This window comes from Lepeophtheirus salmonis, chromosome 8 (assembly GCF_016086655.4).
Source record: "Lepeophtheirus salmonis chromosome 8, UVic_Lsal_1.4, whole genome shotgun sequence".
Taxonomy (NCBI): domain Eukaryota; kingdom Metazoa; phylum Arthropoda; class Copepoda; order Siphonostomatoida; family Caligidae; genus Lepeophtheirus; species Lepeophtheirus salmonis.
The window spans coordinates 27,050,158-27,063,191 of record NC_052138.2 but is presented as its reverse complement, the minus strand read 5'-3'; positions in this window follow the sequence as shown (position 1 = coordinate 27,063,191).

Sequence of the window (13,034 nt, the reverse complement as noted above, 5' to 3'; positions counted from 1 at the left end):
TAAAATATGTTTTATGAGCTACCTATTGGGTCCTAAATTCATATCTATGTATTTCATGGGATTATTAAATTTCTTATTCGTCTGAATTAATACTACAAATAACATCAAATCATGAATGATGTATTAAACAATTAATGACTTTTTGGATTTGCTAAAGTTAATATAATTTAATAATGTATTTCTACATAATCTGTAGGGTACTGGGAAAACTTGCTTCGGGAAAATTGCCAGTGGAAGATTGCCATGGAGGATAATTGCCAGGGAGAAAACTACCTGTATTTTGATCAAACCTCATGATGAATAATAACACATTATAAATAATTTTAATATTATTTATGACAAATATCTAAACATATTTGTTTGTTCCATCCCTCAAGGGAGTACCTTCAAGTGTGAGTAATATTATTCGAATACAATTTCCTTGCAGTTAGTTTTTTAAAGTCAACCCAATCTTGTAAGAAAGGGATCGAGAGGATTAGTAAGGGGGGGATGAATAGCTAAGGGCCTTGAAATAGTTTGTGTTATTAGAGGGATTCCTTAGATGTATTGGATGAATTGGCGGTGGTTTTAACAATCCCACACTACCCCCTGGACATTGACCTTTCCGAGGGTGGAGAGTATTCAACCATATTCGAAGATATTATTATATATTTATCCCCCCCCCTTAACAAATATTTCGATCCATTTCTTCGAAGATTGGATTGAATTTAAAAAATTGTTACCTTATTGATTTTCGGTTTCTTTTTTTAACGTCTCCAAAATGCTCTAGATTATCATAACTATTTATTAGAGTCCGTATTCTATTACTTAGGTGGCATTAAAGAGTGGGATTTATTTAGTGTAGGAAAATGTCGGGATTTTTATTTGAAGCCCTGAGACAAGTTAAAAGCTGGCATCATGAATCATTGAAACACAATGTACATGCAGAGGAGACAAAAAAGGGACCATTGGATACCCCACTTTTGTGAATTTACAATTATCATATTGCTTCAATTTTTTTTCTTTGTTGCAGCTGTCAACGTTATAGCAAGAAGAGGAATACAATCCAAATACATGCTTGAATTATCAACTAACGACGTTTCTACTAATAGACGATTATATCAATACTGATATAAATATATTGATTACAGAGGTACATTCTAATATTATATATATACATATTTTGATCGTTCTAGACAATGACCTCACAACCTGCATCTGTTTTTTTCTCTTGCCGAAAATGTCAATTGATTAAATGACCTATTGATAAGCAGAAGATAATTAATACTAGACTTTCTGTTACTTGGCAATTGAAAATTCAGAGTACTCCTTCTTTCCTTGTGGTAATTAATTAACAGTGTGGAGGAGATGGTTAAAAAATATATCTGCAGAATCACGAAGAGTGCTTACAAGGGCGTCCGCAGGATCATATTTTGGAGGGGGCTTGATTTTGAATTGGAAAATTAATTTTTAAATTTAAAAAAAATTCAAAAATCCACAGCTATTGAGAAAAAATTTATTTCATCGGGAAAAGAAATCAAAATTTAAATTTTTGGGAAAATAATTCAATGTTTATAGATAACATAGGGTTATTTATTGTTTTGGCATCGGTAATCAATACAAATATTATATTAACCCTCAATCTATTTTATTTAGGTCTGACCTTTGGGTATAATGAATATAAAAATTTGAGTCAAGTATTGGGGAAAATTTTGGTTTTGGATCCGAGAAAATATGTATCCGTCTTATCTTAAGTAATCATCTTTGTATTTTATAAATTGATAGAGGAGTTATAAAAAAACAATACAAGTCCTCATATTTTTGACAATTGACGTATTTGATGCCTTTTTCATCAGAATATAATGTGAGAAATGTAATGATTAAAGGGATTTAAAGATATTAGGTGAATGGCAGATATCAAATTATGTTTGATGTACATTCAACAAGGGTTCTTAACCTTGAGTGATCCTTTCAATATCTGTTAGGAGTAGAGACACAGTGTATGTAGTTTATAGTGCTGTTACGATACTAATATTTTGGTGCGTTTCGGGAATTGTAGGGTTGTACATTTTAAAACATTTCTGGGTATGATACCCGAAAGTCAATATGGTAATCCTGACAAATTGAAGAATATTTCGGGGTTATGTATTTTTTTTTTTTTACAAAAATGAAATTATAAAATAATAATAATAATAAATTGAAAATTAATAAATATTAAATTTAATAATTTTAAATAAGTGGCGTGGGCTGTGTTTATTAATTAGAAATGTGAAAATAGTTGATATCCTCGTACTTGTAAATTAGAAAGAAGAAGTAGCACATGGGCTAATAGAAATACCGGGCTTCACACATAGATGGAGCTATTTTTTTAATTTTAATTCCCCTTGTTTTCACTTTGTGCTAACCTTCAAATGAAAGCTATCAAAATTTCATGACAATCTGTTCCTTAGTTCGTAAGTGATTGTGCTAAGTGTGACGCATTTTTTGTTACTTCCAAATCAATGGGTCAAAAACAATTTGTTGATTTAATTTTAGACTACTTCTTGATGGTAAAAAAATCAGGCTTTTAAAAGGAACACAAAATTGAACGGCGTTCAATGAACAAGACACTGAATGGAACGGAATATTTTTGGAACGCTGAACACTAAAAATGAGGATTCCTAATGGAACACGAAGTTTCCCTCTAGATTGTTGGACCTCCTTGAATACGTCCTGGTACTCATTGTCATCGATTTTCAGGCCTTTCGGAAATCAGTACGGGGGCATCCTATTCCCGTCTGATGCCAAGATTCCTAGCAGAGGCTAGTAACTTAGTCATGTTGATTGGCAGAACCTGTTCTTGTTTTCCTGATAGTTTTTTTTTAAAATACAAAAATCATTTTGTTTTGAAAAAAAATTGAACAATTAAAAAAAAATTTAAAAATTGATTTCAAATATTAAATTTTTTGAAAATAAATTCCAAAACCAATAGGTTTTCTCCAAAAAATCAAAAATCTACAACTGTTCTCAAAAAATTAATTTTGTAGGAAAAAATCAAAAAAACAAAAGCTATTCTAAATAAATTCCAAAAATTTACATTTGTTCGCTAAGAATTTAAAATATAAAAGTGAAAAATTAAACTTTTTGGAATTTATTTTTTAAAATATAATTTTTTAGATAAAAGTTACAAAAGTTAAATTTTCAAATACAGGATTTCTTCAAAAAAGATTTTAAATATGAAATTTTTACAAAAATTTCAAAAAGTAATTGTTATAAAAAAAATATATTATTGTAAGACAATAGAAAATTAATTTTTTGGAAAAATAATTTCAAATATTAAATTACCTAGTTATAGGCAAAAATTTCTTCATTGGGTGTTGGGTTCTACAACCCCTCAAGCCCCCCCCCCCTGCGGACACCCGTGCATTTGTTCTGAAGACATATCTCACTGAAGCTGACCCGATCTTTCACCGAGCTTGCAGACAAATCGATAAATAATTTACTGATTTAAAAAAATTTAAATTAAGTGTTCCACCAGATAAGAGGAATTCTGTTCTAATATATTTTTTTAAGGATACCATATCCCACGTGGACTCAAATTGAAAATATTTGATACATCCCTAGTCATTATTATTTTATCAATTTTCCCTCAATATACCAAAGGATTTATGTCTTCTCTTTGAACCCTGGTTTTTCTTCAAGAACATTAATGAAGCAAATAGGTACATACTATAAAAAAACTTTGTAATCAATAACTTTATACTTTGTTTCTCTTTTCTCCATGTTATTGGGGAAATCCTTTTACAAATTAACAAATGAACTTTGTTTCATACGTGTATATATGAACATATAGGTACAAATCAAATTAGAATGTTAATCAATTTACAGGTACCCCTGTACTAATGCTATTAACGTTTGTATTGTTTTCACAGATAAAAACGTTAAATGTTTTTTTGGTGTATTTATTCAATTGCCGCAAATAAAAAAAATGAAAGAATCAAATTAGGGGAAAATTATTATAAACTTTTTTAAAAATGGCTTATTCTTCAAAGTTTAGCATTTTGTAAAAATAACTATTTGAAAAGAATTAGCAATCCTACAAGAGTTATAATAGAATTTCCCCCAATATTGATTTTTTCTTCAAAAGTCGAAAATCTTTTGAAAATAAAAATAAAATCAATAATTCACAAAAAAAAAAAATAGCTATTTCTTAGCAAAATTTGATATTTAGCTCAAATATTTGGTTATATTTGATCATTTAATTATTAAAAAATGCAATTTAAAGGTTAAAAAACCACCATGTTTTAATGGTTATGGTTGAAAAGGAACAACGCATTGATTTTTCGATTGTTTAACCCCAAAGGAATTTCTTGAAGCATGAATGATTAGGGGTTAATTTACAAAAGAGTAATTGGTAATGTTGGGTTGGCTTAAAAAAAACTAAAAGAATTGCAGTCCTAACAGTATGGTCCCAATAAAATTTGTCAGTCCCTATTGGTATTATATGATAACTACAACAGCTGAAATGACTTAACGACGTCATTGTTGAAGTTTTATTGAAGAATATAAAAAATAGCTTGGAATAAAGGCCTGACTAAACAGTCTTCGAATAGTAAAAAAGATGAGATCAATAATAAAGAAAAATAATGAAAATGTGTGGGAGGGCCGATCTAACAATAGTGTTTGGCTCTAAAAAGTCCAGTTCATCAGAAATTTACATTTATATTTTCCCCTCAAAAGTTGCCTTAAACTTATTAAAAGTGTAAAAACACTTAAAAAATTCAATTAAAAAACCAGATTTAATACGATAATATTAATTTCAGCATCATGATCAACGCATCAAGATTACATGTCAAGCGCGTACACATATTGAATATGTAATTCAAAAAGGTTTTTGAAAAAGTAACATGTTCTTGAATTCTATATTTAGTTACTAATTAATTAATAATCAAAGCAGTTTTGTATAATTGAGCCAAAAAGAGAAAAGTATGTTCCAACTACCTGCCATAAATACCGGGTGGTCCATAGAAATCCGAACACTTACTAATTCAATAATTAATTAAGGTTGAGCGATTTAAATTTATTTATATATCCATATATTAAAGCATAATCAATTGCTTTCAAAGCAACAAATCTGAGCTCTCCGGCTTACGTACAAGTCGAGAAAATGATACTTCAACGTGATTGACGATTTTTTATTTGCACTCTCCGAGCAGTTGGCCGTCTACAGGACGACCCTCTACGCCATCAGTAAGTCTGAAACGTAGGAGAAGAAGAGGGGCTCTGTCAAGAAGGCCAAACTGGATCTGGATGAGTTAAAGAAAACATCCAAGGCCAATCCCCTGAACTCCATGCAAGAGATCTCAGGGTTTCACACCAGATGTCCAGAGAGTTGTAAAAAAAGGGCTGGTAAGAGCCTTGTGAGGGTGGAGATGCTCTTTTGACACCAGCAATGAAAGAATCTCCATTTTTCAAGACTTTTTTGAACTATTTTCTGACACTTTTTTGAACTATTTTCTGACACTTTTGTACCCCTACAGCCCTGATGCCAACCCCTCAACTCCATGTTTATAGTGCATGTCGAAAGGGAAGGCCTGCAGTATCCGTCATATAAGTACCGATACCCTCAAAGCCACTGAAAGCCAGCGCTGGGATGCCATGATAGAGGACTACATCAGCAGTGGATGCTAGGCCTTCCATTACCAACTGGAAGTCATAATTGCCTTAAAAGGCAGCTACAATAATGATGAGAGAGCTCAGACAGAGATCCATTATACCATTGAAATTCTATTTTTAATTAATAAATTTTATCTTGTTTAAAATTCAAAGTGTTCAGATTTTATTGGACCAGTAGGTATTATATATTTTGCCAGCAGAAAGTGCCTACGTAGCAGGGGGGATTAGATGGAAATAGAAACAAAGAATGAGGCTATAAGAAACTAGATAGTGAGAGGGATGTATAAAGAAACAGCTATAGAAGAGAAGAGGGGAGAAGAGATAGAGAGAATGAGAGATATATATATACCTTATGCGTCATATGTTCATGTACACTTTTTATATGTACAGATAATATCGTTTAAATTTCACGACGATTTCATAAAAAGGGATAAGTAATAAAAAACTTGTTTCATTTTAGGTGTTTATTGAAGAAATAAAATCAGCTGTAGGTTTTGTAGGAGTTCCAAAATACAGAAATAGAATAACTTCGTCAAAAAATTGTTGCGTGCATCAAAGGCGGTGACAACTCCTCCGTGATTGCACGTAACTTCAGGATCAGTAGGACCACTGTATACAACACCAAGAAACTCTACAAAAAAATCTGAATCCTTTGTCGATCGTCACAGGTCAGGAAGACCAAAATCGGCACACACAGAAAGACTCATAAGGAGTGTAGATGCAAAGGTAGACGCAAACCTTTGTGACAACATCTGCCAAATGGCGAGTGACCTCAGGGTTCACGAAACGGATGCCCAGTGCATTGTTAAAGAGGATTTCGGCCTCAAGTCTAGGGCTGTCACAAAAGTTCAGGGTTTGACGACTTTACGCAGACAAAAGAGGCAGGAATGATCGAAGATCTTGCTTAATAAATTGAAGAAACCCAATAGAAAAGTCCTCATTTTTTCAGATGAAAATTTTTTCAAGGTAGATCCAGTCAGCAACTCTCACAGCCTTCCATACATCGCCACGACCCCCAAAAACCCCACAGGAACATCCTTGGTAATTTTATACGTCTAATTGCTAAATTTCAGACTGATGTTTTCGACCATTTTGGATTCCATGCGTGATAACACCAAAAACAGACTTATAAATAATTATAAGAAGATAAACAGCGTTGCAATTTTAAATCCAGAATATATTTAGACAACAGTATAATACAAAATCTATGCCATATCTCTGAATACGAACCATGTGTGCACATTATTTTGTACCTTCGTGCCGAGCTGACATCCAAGGACCCAAATAACTCCATAGATAATTTTGCTAGAGAGCTTGAATGGATGTAAAAAGATCTGGTGTCATATATTAATTTTAAATCGGTGCGGTTTGTTCAAATCAGATAATTGGAACCGTATTTATTCCAGAAAAACCAACATTTTTTAAATCTTTATGTTTTGGGCAAAGGAAATGTGGCCTCCTAACTACCTGGATCTGGACTCCTTGGACTACTATTTGTGGGGTATCTTGTAGAGATGAAGTTCCTCATCAAGGCTTGTGCCAGGTTCAGGGCAAGTTGGAGGCTGTGGTTGAAGCTTGGGGTTGTTGTTTGAGTGACTGGTATGGCTCCTTACTAGCAGGGATGTACATCCAAGACCAAAACATTGGTAAATTAATTTTGGGAAATCAAATGTAATATAGATTATCCTTAAATTTTCCGGATTTAAAATCCTCACCCTGTTTACAGTTGAGCTCAAAAGTATTCGTACTCGTTCAATGTTTGGCATATCTTTATAAGAAATCTTTAACAATTGTTTTTAATTTTCTTTTTTGTAATGTTTTTATACTAATTACTATTTGTTGACTAAAAATATCAACTTCTTAAATAAAATATTTTTTTTTATCACTCGAAAACAATTTTTGCTTGTTTCAAAAGTATTCATACAACTCCAAAAAGCTAAAATTAACAAACATATTTTCTGTGTTTTTTTGTTTTTTTACCATGGTGAAGTCATGAAAGATTAAGAGGCTTCTATAAAGTACGTGAGAGAACAAAAATTCCTTGAATCATCTTCTGAAGTATAAAAACGTGATGAGTTAATTTCTTGATTCAGTCTTATCCAACACTCAACATGATCAAAACCAAGAAGTAGAGTGAGGAAATCCAGCAGCTTGTAGTCAATTACCATAATCAAGGTCACAGCTACAAAGACATTTCCATCAAGTTTTCTATCCCAAAATCCGCTGTCCAAATTATCATTACCAAATTCAAAAGAACTGCCCATGTCAAGAATCTTCATCGACATGGTAGGAAGTCCAAGCTGAGCTCAACATAAGTGAGATATGCAGTCTGAAAGGTTGCCAAGAATCCAACAACAACAACTCTCAAATTCATCCCGCCAGCAGGGGTTGAAAGCAACAGAAACTTTGGTTGGACGATCAACTGTGCAAAGGGGTTTGCACAAGAATGGGTTCTGGGGTTGTGTGTCAAGAAAGACTCCACTCCTCAAGAGTAGACACATAATGGCCAGGGTGAAGTATGTCAATGACCACAAAGAGGATGAACTCATCTTTTCGCGCATTGTGCTGAGGTGAGTTCTTGGGCCACAACTAGCATCTCCACATTTGGCAACAGAAGGGCCAAGCCTGCAACCTCAAAAACTATTCCAAGAGTGAAACACATGATTTGGGCTTGTTTAGCTGCCAATGGAACTAGAGAACTTCACAAAATTGAAGGCACCATGAAAAAGGAAGACAACATCGATATTCTTAAAAAGCATCTGCATCAATCAGCAAAGATGCTTAAGCTCGGAAGAACATTGGTGGTTCCAACAAGACAATTACCCAAAGCAAACATCCAGAAATGGCTCAATAGGGATAAGGTTAGGGTCATAGACCGGCTAGCCAAAATCCTGACCTTAATCCTATTGAGAATCTATGGACAACATTGAAAAAAACATTCTGTAAAATTCATCAAACAAATCTCGATGAACTTTAAAGATTCTGTCAATACGAGGGGTTGACTGCATTTGATAAAGACTTTTCCAAAGCGTATTCAATATTTGAAGAAAGCTAGTGGCCATCTCATAAAGTATAGGTATGAATACTTATGAAACGTCAAAAAGGATATTTTGTTAACTTATTCCAAAAAATGAATAAATTATTATAATTTTTTTAGCTAAGAGTAGTTTTTGATTGACTACATGGATATTTTAAATGAGTTTGTAGATCCAACATGAACATCTAATTATGTTTTCTGGTCATTTTTGTGAGGGTACAAATAGTTTTGGGCTCAACTGTATGTATATATAAGAAGATATAACAATTTAGTTTTATTTTGTAATATATAAGACATATTTTGTCTTTAAAGTGAAAAGTAAGTTACGATATTTAGTGTATGATGTCTCATTACAAGTTAATGTATCTTAAATCAAATATAAGTATAAAACATTGTTCATTTACCTATATATTGATTTTGGGAAACATCCAAAAAATTCAAATCATGTGAATAGTGAAGATACATGCACATATTTAAGCTTCTAAAAATCTCAATAGAATGTACAAATTAGAATGAGAAATCGGTAGAAAAAAATATTTTCTCCTAAAAATTAATATTAATTTCTGCTGAATGTTATCAGTCAAAAATTTGTAATACTTTTCATTTTTGATATTTTGTGTGATTTTGACCTTGTGCTGTATATCAAGTGCATTTACTATACCTTCAAGATGTAACTAATTTGAGCTATGCATCTCAAACTGTTTCAAAAGTTATGGCTGATTACGCGTTTATAACATTCTGTGTGACTCTTGATCTTAACCTCTCAAAAATTGAATGAAAAATAATCTTCCCACAAAGGTTTACCAAAATTGGGTCTATTACTTTTTACATAATCCTGTTAAAAAAAACGATGCAAAAACATAACGTCTGTTCAATTTCGTTGGTCGAGGTAATCAGGGTTTCTCTCTTAAGATTTTTTTAAAAGAATGCACCGCTTTGATCTTACCCCCTACATACTAGCGGGTGTAACTGACATTTTTTGGAGTTATTAGGCTTTTATTCACTCGCAACCTCGCTATCAAAAAGGAAAGGAACAATTTGAAAATAACATATGGTAGCTGGCATTATATATTTTTCATATTTCTAACTGTTAATTATTATTTCAATATTTCAAACTCTTATTGGTCTTTTTTTCTTAATACAAATGAAAAAAGACAATATTATAGCAGCTGTATCTTCTAGAAACAAATAAATTATCCTTAATTAATTATTTACGCTTCAAATAGTATACCTTTTCAAACAAAACCTTCAGAATACGGAGGGTGTTTAACCTTTAAATTGCATTATCTTAGGATTGCATGTAAAATAGTGGAGCGGTACTGGGTAGAGCACACACTTACCAAAGAAATAATAATTAATTTTTAAGGTATGTTAATTAGCAGTGATAAAAATCCAGTGTATTTTTTTAGCTGGCCTGTTTACTTGGAATTGGTAATTTGAAGAATGCCTTTTCTTTTCCTTAGCAGTTGCCATTATTATTTAATTCATGAGTAGTGAAATTCCTTTCCTAAGTAGATTCAATTATATTCACAACCTGAATGAACATTCGTTTGTACTTATAAAAGACAGGGGACAACACTGAGAATTTTTGCAGAGTGATAATTGTAAGCCCTTTTGGAATCAGAGTAGAATGGCGGATTGGCATCAGAGTAATTTTAGCATATGCCACATTTATTTACATCTCTCCTTCGCCCCTTGTTACCACTGATTGTAGCTTATCTAATGAAACGTAATGATTATTATTCTTTCTCTCCTCCTAAACCTTCTTCAAATTGTCAGGGTTACCCTGTTGATTTTCTGTTTTTTTTTAATATTCCCATGTTACACATCATTAGTTATTGGTCACAAATTTGCAATGTTGAACATTTTTTGACCTTTCATTATGCCTACAAAATGAGGCTAATTTTGGGTTATGTATCTTAATTTGTTTCAAAGATACAGTTGATTATTCATTTTTAACGTTTACTGTTACTCTTGACGCTCACCTCTCAAAAATTGAATTAAGAGTAATCTTCATGCAAAGGTTTACCAAAAATGGGCACATAACTTTTCCATAATCCTGTTTACAAATAAACAAACAAGGGGAAAATATAACGCCCATTCAATTTTGTGGAATAAAGTAATAAGGGTTTCTCTCTCAAGATCTCATTTCCTCGGGGTTTACACCACAGAAAAGTCCAGCAAAATCCATGGAACTCTGTCATATCTGAAAATTTCATGCAGTTCTCTGCATGTTTAAGAAAGATGTGTTATTTTATTGAATTATCATTTTATATACCACAGATTTTGGTGTAGGTTATAACATAAACAGTAAGAAAAAGGGATTAATTTCCGATGATAAATTGGTCATATCTTTCTTAATATTGAAGCTAGACATAATCTTGGAATCAAAATGTCTTTTTTACCATTAGTTATAAGATAAAATAGGTTTTGTAAGAACTCAATTCTCTCTTTCCAATTTTTGACTGGACAAACCTCTTTTCATAGTTGAAACACACGTGTATGCCGGATAAGGTTTTTATTATCAATAAATAATAAAAATACAAAAAGCAAGAACTACAAATATAAAAAGGTAGCATATTTACAAACAAAACAGGGAACGCCGAATACCGAACAATTAATATAATATACAAACGGAACCCCCTTCAAGGATCCTATACATGATTTCTAACAGGTTTAAAAGGAAATATATTTAAAGAAAGAAGGGCAAGACGCTGCAAGAAGCTTTTGAACAAATTGAAGTAAAAACCACACGGGACTATTATCATTTTCTCAGATGAAATCCCATTTATTTTGGGAGAAATGTGGGTCAATGAGACTGGATTCTATCTTGCTCAATCAAAAAGTTAAGCCCATGATGATGTAAGTGATGCTTATAAAACATTCCATTTTGTACACCTCCAAGTTCTTGTTTCAGTTGAATTTTATGGTCAAAAATGTGATTTGGTGTTCCTGGAACAGGTGGAGAAGCTCATCTGGGCCACATATATAAAGTATTTGCAAGAAAATATATTTCTTGCAAACCAATACTGCTGGAACAATACTGGACAAACTTTCATATTACTAGTTATATCCAGGATGTCATAATTCAGAAAACACAGTATTTTACCAGAAAAGACCTGTAGCCTTCTTAAAGCTTTGGCTTCTACCCATTCGACTTTTCTATTCTTGAAAGTATTGAGGGCATGTGATATACATCCGAGAAACAGTTTAAGGCTGCTATGAAGACCGCTTGAGCCAATTTAGAGCCAAACTTAATCAAAAACAGCTGTAGTAATTTTGATACATTAGTTGTCACTCATGGAGGTCTTATTGAGAAATTCAGATATACAGAGCTATAATTACTTGCTTAAAAAAACACAAATATGTTAATTAATTCTACTAAAATAGAGTTTTTTTTTATATCCAGTGTTACATTTTAGCTACACCAAAAATTATATCGTTAAGTCTGTGTGGTTGTGTTGGCCAGCACAGACGAAGTATGCCCTCCCATTTTTGTAGGGTAGGAGGGGAAGGCTCAATACAGATGCTTACATCGAACTTCCAGATAAGAAAGTGCTACGTTGGGCCAGAGAAAAGTTCGGGGACAATTTTGATTACACTGTCCAACAAAATCACACTTTTTTTAAAGCACTAGAACAGCATATGCTCAACAAAGTAGAATTTGATTCCCTGATTCTAAATATGACCTCATTTATTCTCTGCTAGCCTCGTGGCTTTCGGAAAAAGGCCATACATTTTTTAGTTTATTTTTGGCTATTTTTAAGATTAAAGCTTTTGTAAGCTCTTGGTGTTAAAGATTGATTATGTGAATACATTTGAAAGCCTCATGTTGAAAAATATGTACAACTATTTTTAAAATGGTTATATCATGCTTATAACTCGAGTAATAATTCTTTAAAGTTGAAAATAAGGGTTTTTTATTCAGAGGCTCATAGTTTCAAGACGAATATATTCAAAAGTATCTCATTTGATAGCGGAAAGTCAGAACTTTAATTAAAAAAAAAAAAAAAAAGAGTTTACCCCAAAACGCTCTATATCATTGTCAATTTTGAACAAGGCCGCGACAATATTTTTTTTGAATTGATTTCATAAGAAAAATCCTAAAATTTAGACTTCCCTAGCTGGAAGAGAGGGAAACAAAAAGAGAGATAGAGACAGAAAGATACTTGTATCCTTCTACTTTCAGGTCTTGCTGAGAAAAATATCGAAAAACCTTATATCATGGTCCAAATATGGTACATATAAACTTTACTTACATATATGCTGATGAAGAAGAAGTTAATATAATTTGTATAATGTACATATTCAACATGCAAAGAAACTGCTCAAACAATCCTGACAATTTTTTATTTATTTGTGG